Source organism: Megalobrama amblycephala, linkage group LG12 (genome assembly GCF_018812025.1).
Source record: "Megalobrama amblycephala isolate DHTTF-2021 linkage group LG12, ASM1881202v1, whole genome shotgun sequence".
Lineage (NCBI taxonomy): Eukaryota > Metazoa > Chordata > Actinopteri > Cypriniformes > Xenocyprididae > Megalobrama > Megalobrama amblycephala.
In genome coordinates, this window is record NC_063055.1 from 5,997,924 (window position 1) to 6,013,436 (window position 15,513).

General features: G+C 36.8%; 1 protein-coding gene across 2 annotated transcripts in view; it reads left to right on the top strand.

Moving 5' to 3' along the window:
- The first annotated feature begins 4,010 nt into the window (after positions 1-4,010).
- The window catches only part of plxnb3 (plexin B3), a 99,863-nt gene continuing 88,360 nt past the window's right edge, over positions 4,011-15,513 (top strand). For both annotated transcript variants that reach the window (XM_048208979.1, XM_048208981.1), the window contains exon 1: positions 4,011-4,248. The gene's annotated coding sequence lies outside the window, so the exon portion shown is untranslated. The remainder of the gene's footprint in view (positions 4,249-15,513) is intronic.

Below are 15,513 nucleotides of genomic sequence, written 5' to 3' on the forward strand. Positions count from 1 at the left end.
AGCAGTTTTTTTTTTGTTGCCTTTTTTGCCAAATACCTTAACCAAGTTTAATGTTTTGTTTTTCCTTCACATTTAAAATATAAATATCTATCTATAAATTAGTGCTGTCAAATGATTAATCACGATTTTATGACCCTACAAGCTCAATTAAACAATCAAAATGAGGGGAATATATGATAACTTCAGATGCAAAAGCCTCTAAGTGCCATCTGAAATTTTCTTCTAAAATGAGCATTTTTATCAAGCTCGTATGTTTATGTTCAGTTAATTCACTTTAATGGCAATGAAAATGACCAATTAATTGCCATTAAAGCTTGATAAAAATGCTCATTTTAGAAGAAAATTTCAGACGGCACTTAGAGGCTTTTGCATCTGAAGTCTTCATATATATAATTGGGCTGTCAAACGATTAATCACAAAACAGTATATGTGCGTGTACTGTGTATAATTATTATGTATATTTAAATACACACACATGCATTTATATATTTAAGAAACAATTGTTATATTTATATATAATATAAAGTATATAAATATATACAGTATATGCATGCAAATATTTCTTAAATATATACATGTGTGTATATGATACACAGTACACACACATATATTATGTAAAAACAAACTTTCATTTTGGATGTGATTAATTGCAATTAATCGTTTGACAGCCTTGAGATATATATATATAAAAATCCCCTCTGGACATCACTTTTGTCCACTTCTGTATATAGGAATTTATATCTGAATAGTATGTAAACATCTTTCCCGTGATAATGTGCAGGTAAATGTGGTCAATAAGAAATGTATCATTTTAAAATGTAGCTTTTTTTTTTCTTTAAACAATCAGCGAGAAGCACCTTACAAGGAAAGTTTTCCGTTCTAATTATTAAATTTCTCTTTTATCTTCATAAGACAGACATCAGTTGAACCTCACTCTCTAATTATGTCAATTAGAGGAGATAATTTTTTTCTATTAATTAAACTTTTATGCTCTAATTTTGTACAAAAAGCTAGAGGGTAGGTCTGATACGTCTTTTTAGAAATGAAAAACAAGGGCTTGATTGTGTTCGTCTGAGCGCAGGGCCTGAAGGAGCGCCCGTGGACACACGATTAAATCAGCTCTGGTTTAGCCCAAGGTGATGCCGTCTGAAATGTGTATTTGTGTTAGTTGTAGGGCGATGACCGCTAGAGTTAACCGAACCTCTTCCAGCCGAGACATTTCTTTAAAGTGTCCTTAGAATTTCAATCCTTTATGTAACATTTCAAAGTGCTTTTGTCTCTCGTCGTGTGCTGACTTCAGAAGGTCAGTCACTTGAAAGACGTTTGACACTTGTAACATTTAATTACTGCTTTAAAAGAAATTTCCATTCGAAAGAAAAATCTGTCCACAATATTTGTATGACATTGAATTTCATAATGTCTGTATTTCTTCCTAAAATATTTTATAATGTGAGATTTTGCACACGTAATGCACAGATGATTTTGTATCTTGATCTTTTCATTGCAATGATTATTTGTAAGACATTTTAAGCTAACATCTTACCTTTCCTAATGCAAACTATTTTGTATTGTGTTTTCTTTAGGGATGACTATGATACAAGCAATTGCAATGTAATTGATTCAATTTGGACCCTTTGCACATTTGCCTGAATTAAAAAATGTAATTCTGCAATCTAATAAAACATTTCCTATTGAAAAACTCTCTCTGTTCATGTGCCTTCTTTTATAGCTCATGCATTCAGAATGGAACTAGATAGCTTTTGTGCTTTCCCTGAGCATTAATTGTCAATTGCACTCTTTTGCCTAATACATTTTAGAGTGAATCTCAAATCCTCATTGCGTAATAGTTATATTTGGGCTTATGAAGCTTCATTTTCTAATATACCGATAGACTGACAGTGAGATGTGCAGTAAAGGTTGGATGGATAGTTAGATAGACTGACAGTCAGATAGATAGACAGTCAGATAGATAGATAGATAGATAGATAGATAGACCTACCGACAGATAGATACTGTAGATAAATTTGAATCTTGAATCTAGATAGATAGACAGATGTATAGATAGATAGATGTATAGATAGATAGATAGAGAGATGTATAGATAGACCGACAGTCAGATGGATAGATAGAACGACAGACGGACAGACAGATAGATAGATGTATAGTTAGACAGATGTATAGATAGATAGATGTATAGATAGATAGATAGAGAGATGTATAGATAGACCGACAGTCAGATGGATAGATAGAACGACAGACGGACAGACAGATAGATAGATGTATAGTTAGACAGATGTATAGATAGATAGATAGATAGATGTATAGATAGAACGACAGACAGATAGATAGACAGATGTATAGATAGATAGATGTATAGATAGATTGACAGTCAGATGGATAGATAGACAGAACGACAGATGAACAGACAGATAGATAGATAGAACGACAGATGGACAGACAGATAGAACAACAGATGGACAGACGGATAGATAGATAGACAGATGTATAGATAGATAGACCGACAGTCAGATAGATAGATAGATAGATAGATAGAATGACAGATGGACAGATAGATAGATAGAACGACAGATAGATAGATGTATAGATAGACCGACAGTCAGATAGATAGATAGATAGATAGATAGACAGAACATCAGACAGATAGATAGACAGAACGACAGACAGATGTATAGATAGATAGATGGATAGATAGAATGACAGATGGACAGACAGATAGATAGATGTATAGATAGACCGACAGATGGATAGATAGATACATAGACAGAACGACAGACAGATAGATGGATAGATAGAATGACAGATGGACAGACAGATAGATAGATAGGCCGACAGTCAGATGGATAGATAGATAGATGGATAGATAGATAGATAGATAGATAGATAGATAGATAGATAGATAGATAGATAGATATAATGACAGACGGACAGACAGATAGATAGATAGAACGACAGATAGATAGATAGATAGATAGACAGAACGACAGACAGATAGATGTATAGATAGATAGAACGACAGACAGATAGATAGATAGATAGACAGAACGTCAGACAGATAGATAGACAGAACGACAGACAGATGTATAGATAGATAGATGGATAGATAGAATGACAGATGGACAGACAGATAGATAGATAGATAGATAGATAGATAGATAGATAGACCAGCAGTCAGATGGATAGATAGATAGATAGAATGACAGACGGACAGACAGATAGATAGATAGAACGACATAGATGTATAGATAGAACGATAGATAGATAGACAGAACGACAGACAGATGTATAGATAGATAGACAGAACGACAGACAGATAGATAGATAGATAGATAGATAGATAGACAGAACGTCAGACAGATAGATAGACAGAACGACAGACAGATGTATAGATAGATAGATGGATAGATAGAATGACAGATGGACAGATAGATAGATAGATAGATAGATAGATAGATAGATAGACCGGCAGTCAGATGGATAGATAGATAGATAGATAGATAGAATGACAGACAGATAGATAGATAGAACGACAGATAGATAGATGTATAGATAGAATGACAGACAGATAGATAGATAGATAGACAGAACGACAGACAGATAGATAGACAGAACGACAGACAGATGTATAGATAGATAGATGGATAGATAAAATAACAGATGGACAGATAGATAGATAGATAGATAGATAGATAGACCGGCAGTCAGATGGATAGATAGATAGATAGAATGACAGACAGATAGATAGATGTATAGATAGAATGACAGACAGATAGATAGATAGATAGATAGATAGATAGATAGACAGAACGACAGACAGATAGATAGTTAGACAGATAGATGTATAGATAGATAGATAGATAGATGGATGGATGGATGGATGGATGGATGGATGGATGTACCATCTCTGACCGAAGGGTGTCGCTGTGGTTCTGTATAAGGTGTCACCGCACCGCTCCCTGCCTCAGTTTCATTCCCATGAGAAATGACTTTCAGCTTCAGCTTTTCAGTGCGTCTGTCTGTCTGTCATCCACGTGTTGCGCTGCGCGTCTCGCGTCCTGTCGGTTCACCGGGAAGTTTCGATGCTCCGCGAGTAACCGCACAGATCAGAGCCGGAGCAGGAGTCGCGAGCGGACCGGACTTTTCCATGTTGGACACACATTAACCGACACCAGATTGTGCTGAAGTGTTTCTGAAGCAGGTAGAGTGAAGAAACGCTTTGAACTGCGGAAGGTAAGACATATATATGGGTGTGACGTCACGGCGATACGTTTGTTACCTTTGTTGTTTGGTGTTTGTTGCATTTGTTCCAGTCTTCAGCAAGTGCACAGTTACACCCGATCAGAGCGAGCCCGTTAACACAGATTAAACAAGTGAAGAAACATTTAGGATACGAGACGTTATTTCTCAAACACCTTGCTTGCGTGCATTAATATTGTTTTTGACTTGTCTGTTAAAACTTGCAGATGGGACATGCCATGCTATACAACCAAAACTACTTTAAACTTTTTTTTAATTCTTGGATTATTATTATTATACACATGTCATTTTTGAGAATATTAGTACTTTTAACCTTTTGATGCATGAGAGTCTTGCAGATCTGTATTAAAATGGACACCTAATAGTTACTATTAAAGTACTGTGCCACTTTCATCCCCCTATTTAATTTAATTTAATTTATGGGTCATATAGAATTATAGGGTCAAAGGTGATCACCCATGGTGGTTTGGATGTAACATCACAACCTGAATGGTTAAAATGTTAAAGATCCTTTTACTGCAGTAGACAACACATCAGAGGTTTAAAATGAATCTGTCACGCCACAGACCTTAATACTGCATCATGTGATTAAAATGTGATTAAAAGAAATCAGCTGCAAGATCTAAATATAGACTTTCTTTTATATGTCCAAGCATGCGTACTGTAATATTAAATCTTGAATGCATATTAGTTGCACATGTGTAATGCATATTAGTTAATGTCCATGTTACATACAGACCCTCTCAGATGAAGAGCTTTATTGAATGTGTCATGCTTGATCGGCTGCACTGTAAGGCTCTTGCATCGGGAATAGTTTGCATTCTTACACGCCCGGTGGCTCGAAGTGTTTTTTCAAGCTCTGGTTCGTTCATTCATGATAAAATGGCATTTCTTGTGGAAGTAATTAGGCAGCATCAAAGCCAAAGAGATCTTGTTATTTCAAACCTCTGAATCTAGTTGAGCCAGACGTGAGCTTTGGTGTGTCAGCGTTTGACTCTCTCCACCTGTCGGTGCGTGTGCAGCAGATGCGTGTTAGAAGGTCCCTTATAAGGAATGAGTCCTTTAGTTCAGAGAGAATGCAGAAATGGATCTGTCTGAGTGGCAGATGTGTGCTGTTGTCACACTGATGTGGACTGTTCGATTCAGTACTGAACAAAATTAATTTTTCCATATTTAGTAGATAGTTTACCAGTGCAGAACTCACTGTCATGATGCTAGGGTGTTGTTGGCGGTTGTTAAGACATTGCTAGGGTGGTGCTAAAATTCATGTGCCAGTGTTTTGATATGGTACTTCACACTACTTCTAAGAGACAGATAGACAGATAGAGAGATAGAGAGATGGAGAGATAGATAGACAGACACACAGACAGACAGACGGATGGATAGGTAGATAGATGGATAGATAGATGGATGGATAGATAGATAGATAGATAGATAGATAGATAGGTGGACGGATAGATAGATAGATGGATAGATAGATAGATAGATAGATAGATAGATAGATAGATAGATAGATAGATAGATAGATAGATAGATAGATAAGTGGACGGATAGATAGATAGATAGATAGATAGATAGATAGATAGATAGATGGATAGATAGATAGATAGATAGATAGATAGATAGATGGATAGATAGATGGATAGATAGATAGATAGACGGACAGATAGACGGACAGATAGACGGACAGATAGACGGACAGATAGATAGATAGATGGATAGATAGATGGACAGATGGACAAATGGATAGATAGATAGACAGATGGATAGATAGATGGACAGATGGATAGATAGACGGACAGACGGATGGATAGATAGATAGACAGATGGACAGATGGATGGATAGATAGATAGGCAGACGGACAGATGGATGGATGGATGGATGGATGGATGGATGGATAGACAGACAGACGGATAGATAGACAGACAGACAGATGGACGGATAGATGGATAGATAGATAGACAGGCAGACGGACAGATGGATGGATGGATAGATAGATGGATGGACGGATAGACGTATAGACAGATGGACGGATGGATAGATGGATGGATGGATGGATGGATGGACGGACGGAGGGATAGACGGATGGATGGACGGATAGATGGATAGATGGACGGATAGATAGATAGACAGATAAATAGACAGACGGATGGATAGACAGACAGACAGACATATAGATGGACGGACAGATGGATGGATGAATGACGGATGGATGGATGGATGGATGGATGGATGGATGACGGATGGATGGATGGATGGATGGATGGATGGATGGATGGACGGATGGACAGACGGATAGACAGATGGATGGATGGACGGATAGACAGATGGATAGATAGATGGATAAACGGATGGAAGTATGTATAGATAGACGGATGGACGGATAGATAGATGGATAGACGGATAGACGGATCGATAGATGATCGATAGATGGATAGATGGATGGACAGACGGATGGACGGACGGATAGACAGACGGATAGACGGATAGACGGATGGATAGACAGACGGATAGATAGATGGATGGACGGATGGATAGACAGATGGATAGACGGATAGATAGATGGATAGACCGATAGATAGATAGACAGATGGACAGACGGATAGATGGACGGACGGATAGACAGACGGATAGACAGAGGGATGGACAGACGGATAGACAGATGGATGAATGGACGGATAGACAGATGGATGGATGGACGGATGGACGGATAGACAGATGGATAGATAGATGGATAAACGGATGGAAGTATGTATAGATAGACGGATGGACGGATAGATAGATGATAGACAGATAGATAGATAGACAGATGGACGGACGGATAGACAGACGGATAGATAGACGGATGGACGGATGGATAGACAGATGGATAGACGGATAGATAGATGGATAGATAGATGGACAGACGGATAGATGGATGGACAGATAGATAGATAGACAGACAGACAGACGGAAAGATTGATTGATAGATAGATAGATAGATAGATAGATAGATAGATAGATAGATAGATAGATAGATAGATAATTAATTTTTATAATAATTTATTTAATAATCAACACTCAATAACAGAGTTGTACAAACAATTGCATATAAGGCCATTTTTATATCAACTTTATAATAAGAATTATTTTTCTTTGAACTACCTGTGTGATGTAAATCCAATGGAATATTGTAATCATTCTGTTCTGTGATTCATATTACATTATCATTTGAGTACTTTTATGTAAGGGAAACGGTCTAAAGGTTAATGCACACATTACGAGAGAGGGGATTGAACATGTAATAAGTGCGCTGTCACTTTAAATAAAAGCATCCGCTAAATGACTAGTTATTTACTAGTGTCCTCCATCCGTGAGGCTTTACCAGTCTTCATCTCAGACAGAACCTATTAATGATAGTGTCTTGGTGCAGCAGACTGAGGGAGGATTTCAGCAGGCTTGGTGAACGCTGAGCAGATGTGCTGCTGTATCAAGCAGGGATGTCTTGAAGCATTTTGGCTCATTTTCACCAAATCAACACCGTGGTCGGTCCTTCACACTCCACAAGCGTGCACGAACACGGGTAGAGTTCATCGATGTCAGAAACACTCTCTCGCTCTCTTTTGCGTTTCTTTCTTCAGCACATTATGCATCCACACATGACTGCCTATGAAAACTGTCAACAGCATAACAACAGAATAATTGCTGTTTTGTTCCAATGAAATGATTCTCTTTTTCTCTCAATAGCTGCCTTTCTTTCTTTCTTTCTTTCTTTCTTTCAATGCATATTGCTGCTAATTCTTCAAATAATCTCTCTCTCTTGTCGTTTCTCTCTCATCCTCTCATTTCCTTCATTCTTCTTGCGGTTCAGGGGATTTTCTGTTGAACTGATTAGTCTGTTTCTCGTGTTAATAATCTCTAATCTACGCCCCTCTGCCCCGCTCTCATGTGCTTAGCACTGCAATACTGAGTAATGAGGCTGTGTCCCATGTGCACTGTATACTAGTGGTTGACCAATATAGGTTTTTTTTAACGGCCAGTGCTGATGCCGACATCCAGAGAGCAGGGTCACCCGTAACCGTAATGCTGATATAATACACATTAATAATGGCAAATGAAATGAATGCTTATTCATTTAATCAAACATTTGAAAACGGTCACATTAATAGTCTGCTTAATATCTGCTCCCCCAACAGACATTCTACTGACTATAAATTACTTTGCAACGACATGTCAACTTACTGTATTCTACTAACCCTAATCTAACAGTCTTCTACTAATAGACCTTATGTAGCCCCGCCCTTTTCTGTCTTCCGGTTTTTATTTCCAAGATCTTATGGATTTATGAACAAAACACTCATTTTAAAATCTTCCCAGTCTACTGACATTTGACATTCGCTTCAAACATTACAGTGCCCATGATAACTTTTGTTAACTCTACAATAATTTAATCAACTTCACCAGCTAATTACTCTTCCACAGTGATGCCATAGAAATATACAGAGCTACCGCAAAAGCATGAGTTCAAATATAAAATTCTAAAGATGGCTGCGGCTGTTCACTGAAAGGTTTTTTGGGGAACCAAAAGTAGTTCTTCTATGGCATCACTGTGAAAACCCCCTTTTGGAACCTTTATTTTTGAGAGTGTGTATTTTAGCCACTTCAGAATTAAAATTTCCTGATAATTTACTCACCCCCATGTCATCCAAGATGTTTATGTCTTTCTTCAGTTTAAAAGAAATGAAGGTTTTTGAGGAAAACATTCCAGGATTTTTCTCCATATAGTGGACTTCAACAGTTACCAACGAGTTGAAGGTCCAAATTACAGTTTCAGTGCAGCTTCAAATGCCTCTACACATGATCCCAGACAAGGAACAAGGGTCTTATCTAGTGAAACAATGTCATTTTCTAAAAAAAAAAAATGCTTTTTAACCACAAATGCTCATCTTGCACTAGTTCTGTGATTCGATTATCACATTGGAAAGGTCACGCGTGACATGAGAACATGAGAAAGAGTGAATAATGAGAGAATTTTTCATTTTTGGGTGAACAATACCTTTGAGGACAAGCAGCAGCATGTTTACTATTAGGCTGCTATTAGCTCTATTTGAAAATAATAATTCTAGAACAATTTGGGTGATTTAAATTAAATCAATTGGGTGTTTTATATTTTTCAGCTAAGAATTAAGGGGTAACACTTTACTTGAAGGGGTGTGCATAAGACTGACATGACACCTTCATAATCTTGACATGACACATGTCATGAATATGAAGGAGGTTTTATGCATGTTTATGACAACTGTCATTAAATGTCATTCGCTCAATTATGTCATTTTTAATGCAAAGATGACATTGTTTGAGATGTCTTTGTTACAACAACTTGACATAAACCAATACATCATAACCTGTCAGTGTCTTTGTCATGACAACTTGACATTTGCAAAACATCATAACCTGTCATAAACATGACATAGCAGATTAATTATCAAACTTAAAAAAACTACTTAGCTTTATGGGTTAACATTACATTACATTATTTTGGTAACATTTCAGTATAGGGAACACATATATAAACGATTAACTATGACTTTTCCCTCAATAAACTCTTAATTTACTGCTTATTATAGTTAATTGTTAGGTTTAGGTATTGGGTAGGATTAAGAATGTAGAATAAGGTCATGCAGAATAAGGCATTAATATGTGCTTTATAAGTACTAATAAACAGCCAATATTTTAGCCATATGAATGCTAATAGTAATAAGCAACTAGTTAAAAGACCCTAAAATAAAGTGTTACCATTATTTTATAACAGTGTCATCTCTTTTTACGAAATTTGAAATTGTCTATTATCTGACCTTCTGTTGGAGGAAACTTAAAAAAAAACAACAAAAAAAACCATGAAATGAAAAATAGTCATGACGCTGTTATAAAATTATTTGTCAGAGTTTTGTCACTTAATGACATTTTAATGACAAGTTCAATTTGTACCACTGTACTTGAGCTCAAGATACATATTTATGACACTATTATAATGGCCTCATGACAGCCAATGTCAAAACCAACCACATGACAGTTTAATGTAATGTTAACCCATAAATGATGTCAAGTTGTCATGACAAAGACACTGACAGGTTACGATGTATTGGTTTATGTCAAGTTGTCATAACTCGGACATCTCAAACAATGTCATCTTTGCATTAAAAATGACATAATTGAGCGAATGACACTTAATGACAGTTGTCATAAACATTCATAAAACCTCCTTCATATTCATAACATGTGTCACGTCATGATTATGAAGGTGTCATGTCAGTCTTATGCACACCCCTTCAAGTAAAGTGTTACCGCCTAATCTGTGTTAAAGATGCAAAAGTGATTTTCTCTTTGTATTTTGTTGTTTCTTAACATTCATGACACAGGAAGCAGCAAGCCTGCTGTGACTTTAAGACCAAATGTACGGATAGTTTATAATGATACACCTCTGTTTTCTTTGTCTGGGTTACCTAAGCCATAAGCAACTGTGTTTACAAGGACATTTTGACATAATTCTGCATGTATATGTCCGATGCGGATGTATAAGTAGATGCAGAAGTGAACGCAATTCGGTGTTCACGTGCATCTGTGTAACAGGACCTAAACACGTACAACTTTTGGTAAACATTCAATTCCTGCGATGTGACTATCATGGTTAAGCAAATCGCGATATCGATGCTAAAACGATACATCGTGCAGACCTAATGTGATGCGAATGTACATCGAGTTGTACAGTATTATTGGGACGGAGGCACTAGAACTGCAACTGTTAAAATCAAGCTGTCATTTGATGTGCTCTTGGGGGCCCCCTGGTGGCCACAGGGGCCCTAAGCAGCCGCTTAGTTCGCTTATGCCTTTGCCAGCTCTGCGCGTGACGTAGGCGGAAGTACCGAGCAAGTGTTTACAAAGCAAACTTGCAAAGACTAAGTCAAACTATGACTGATGGGTGATTTTGAAGTTGGAGGAGAAAATGAGATGGAGTTTTATTGCCCTACCGCTGTACTTCCACCTACATAATGCGTGGGCTTTCCAACGTGAATACGTAATGCGTGGCGCATCACAGAGCAGTGCAAGATGAGCATTTGTGGTTTAAAAGTATATAATTTTTTTATTTTTTTTTAGAAAATGACATTGTTTCACTAGATAAGACCTTTGTTCCTTGTCTGGGATCATGTGTAGAGCCCTTTGAAGCTGCACTGAAACTGACATTTGGACCTTCAACCCATTGGTAACTGTTGAAGTCCACTATATGGAGAAAAATCCTGGAATGTTTTCCTCAAAAACCTTCATTTCTTTTCGACTGAAGAAAGAAAGACATGAACATCTTGAATGACATGGGGGGTGAGTAAATTATCAGGAAATTTTAATTAGGAAAGTGAACTAATCCTTTAAGTTAAAACTTTTTAACTTTGACTCCATTGGTGTTCCATTCAGTTGTACTGTTATTAAAAAGAATGGATCAGGGGGGCAAAATTAAATGTATTATTAACTGGACTAAATGAATGTCTGCAGGGATGAAGTCATTTTTTTAGGCCAACCCAGAAGCATCACCTTTGATCCCTCAACAAAAACACAATAGGATTTTTTTCCCATTGTCTTTTGGATAATTACAGAAAATAAGCTCTCTGAGTGACCAACAAAAGTTTATGATTCTTACACCTTTTGTTTATAATGATGATAACTTTTATGAACATCTAAATACAAACGCCAGAAGGAAAAATCTAAATACTCCACTCAAGAGTATTATGAAAATGTAACATGCAAGTTTCTTGAGCTTTTGTTAACCCACAGACCTCATTTCACACATGTAACCAAAAACCCAGAAGTTTGAAAATGCTAACTCATTTAGGACTCAGCCCTCTATAGACAACACTCAACAAGGCAGTCAGATTTAGCTAATGATACAGGAACACTTTTGTTTATCAAAAATGTGAACATGGTTATGTAAGCAATAAGGTACGAGAGGCTGTGCTGTATCATGAATAAGTCACAGCTGAAGGGCGTTGTTAGGCACGACGCGAAGTGGAGGAACCCCTTCAGCCGTGATTTATTCACGATACAGCACTAGCCTCGAGTACCTTATTGCTTTTATAAAACGGTTATCATACAATACAAATATTAAAGCCAAAAATATGTGTCAATGCAACTCTCATGAAGTAAACTTTCACTAAAGCCTTCCTTCCGCCGGAAAAAAATAGTCCCTGACCGTGAACAGCAGCAGAAGTTACATTGTTACGCCATTAGATGGCAGCAAAGACTGTCTTTATGAGTGTGTCAGTCAGTAGCGAAGACTTTTATATTGAAAAGACTGAATTGTTTTGGAAACGGAACAAGACGCAACTGACAAATGCTTTGACTAGTGCTGTCAGTCACGGGAAAACCCCTTAAATGTTAAAAGGACAAGATAACACGTCGGACATTTAAACTGATTTTTTATTATGAACATATTACTGACCTGAAGGAAAATGCTAAATCTGAATGCAGGTAATAAACTCGCTCACTCGATCTCTTTCTCACAACACTCTTCTACATAGTACAGTAAGCTTCAATGAACAATATCAATTCAGAACATACAGTTTACATTGCTAAGGGTGTTGTGTAGTGAATGGTATATTGGTATATTCTTCAATCATTATATACTTTTCTATGGAAAAACAAGCCTTTGTTGTTGATTGATTTAAAAGCTGTTTTCTGAGAGCATCTGAAGTCTGAAATGTTTAGTTTAGTAAGCTCTGTAAAAATCATTTTAATCCTCATAAGCTGTTTTATAAGCATATTTGCAGTGTAATACTTCAGCGTGACTCTGTGGAGTTTTGATAAGATGCGATCTATTTTTGTTTTGTTTTTGTTCAGACAGATTCTGTCATAGTTCAGACCCATATGGGTGTTACGTAAGCGCTGAAATCCTTTTGTTTGCCCCATCCAGCATGTAGAAACACCCATGTGTCTGCACTGATGGATTAGGCTGGTTGCTCTTGCCTTTGTTCGTCCTTTAATCAATACTAGGGAATCGAAAATACCCATATTTTACGGAGAAAGATTCCAAATAATTGCAGAAACATTTGCTATTCTTTAAAAGACTAACTTGCTGATTGGTTGAGTGGTAAATGTACGATACGGCCCTATCTGAATTTATTGATCTAGAAAGTCATAACAAGATGTGCTAGAGAAAGAATAGTAGAATCTTTCTACTTCAAAATTTCATGTTTAATTCAATGTTACTTGACATTTCTTTGCAATTAATAGTGGACTTTACTAACAATTTCAGTTTCTACAGCAATTTTTTTCCAGCATGTGTGAATCACTGCAGTGATTTACATACGAAATTGGTGATTATGATGCGCTAAATGAATTAGACCCATTTGGAGTGTGATGTATTTGAACTACATCTGATTAAGCCACTATTGTGTCCTTGTTGAGAAGAGATTTTGCTTTCAGATTTGGGCTCTGGCTTTACTTTCTTTTAAAATGCCAAAACCCGGAGATGCTGAAGAGGTTACGAGTTTGACATTGACTGCCCTCAGCATTCAACCTGGATTATAATGGGATTTCCTTTCAAAAGGATGAGACGAATCACACACACACACACACACACACACACTCACACCAGTGTACCTACCAACCCCCCGCTCCAATGCATACATACACACACACGTCGTATCGACACAAAGAAGACATCTGTTAGTGCATTGTTAATCAGTCATGTACGAACTCAGGGTTATCCCAAGGATCACAGGCGCAGAAATTGACTCCGTGAAATTAAATTAAGGAAGACCCTTCTGATGTGGGGTGTTTATTGACTATAACCTGTTTTTCAATGAGCTAATGAGTCTTTAACTGCTGTTGTTGTGATTTTATGTTGCTAGACTTCTTTAACAGCTGATGTTACTTTGATTATTGTGTGCGTTGTTTGTTTAGGAAGTACTCGACTTGTACTCATACAGGTATGCAAAATCCCATTGTAATGATAATGTAAATTAGCAGAGGAAGTAGATATACAGGTCTGACCAGCCAAACGGTGTGTGTTTGTCACCGTTTGTTTATGTTGCAAATGTGTGTGTGTGTGTGCGCTAAGAGAGGTCGGGAATGACAGCCGGGGAAGGGGGATGGGGGCTCGTGCATCAAACACAAGAGAAAACGCACGGCCGAGACTCAGCAAGCGACCAAAGGGCAAGAGGAGGGAGGAGAGGGCAGATTTTGGCATGCTTGTGTTCCTACACCTGCTCCAGAACAGGATTAACTCACCCTCACTATTTAGTGTCTTATCCCTAGAAACATGCTAGCATATGTGATCCGTTTTGTTTGTTTTGTTTCTGTCCGTTTAGAGATTAGCGCTACTGGAAACTGTGTGTGTGTGTGTGCGAGAATGTCACGTGTTTTGAAACTTCCCAGGGCACCCTCACAAAACAAAACGCTTCTTCCAGCCGCTAGACAAGAGTTTAAAATCCTTTTGAATCTAGCAAGTTAAGCATTGAAGAAGCTTGTTTTGATGTTTTTATCTGCTGGAGCTTTGAGAATTGATTTGCTGAAAAATGCAAATTCTGTCATCATTTGCTCAAACAGTATTTCTTTTCCATGAAACAAAAGCTATAGGCTGCTCTTTATATATATATATATATATATATATATATATATATATATATATACAGTACAGTCCAAAAGTTTGGAATCACTAAGATTTTTAATGTTTTTAAAAGAAGTTTCGTCTGCTCACCAAGGCTACATTTATTTAATTAAAAATACAGTAAAACAGTAATATTGTGAAATATTATTACAATTTAAAATAACTGTTTTCTATTTGAATATATTTCACAAAGTAATTTATTCCTGTGATGGCAAAGCTGAATTTTCAGCATCGTTACTCCAGTCTTCAGTGTCACATGATCCTTCAGAAATCATTCTAATATGCTGATCTGCTGCTCAAGAAACATTTAATGTGTACAATTGTACAAAATATTTGTGTACAATATTTTTTTTTCAGGATTATTTGATGAATAGAAAGTTCAAAAGAACAGTGTTTATCTGAAATCTAATCTTTTGTAACATCATAAATGTCTTTACTGCCACTTTTGATTGATTTAATGCATCCTTGCTGAATAAAAGTATTCATTTCTTTAATTTCTTTTCAAAAAAATAAAAAATTCTTACTGACCCCAAACTTTTGAACGGTAGTGTATAATGCTACAGAAGCTTTGTATTTCAGATAAATGCTGTTCTTTTGAACT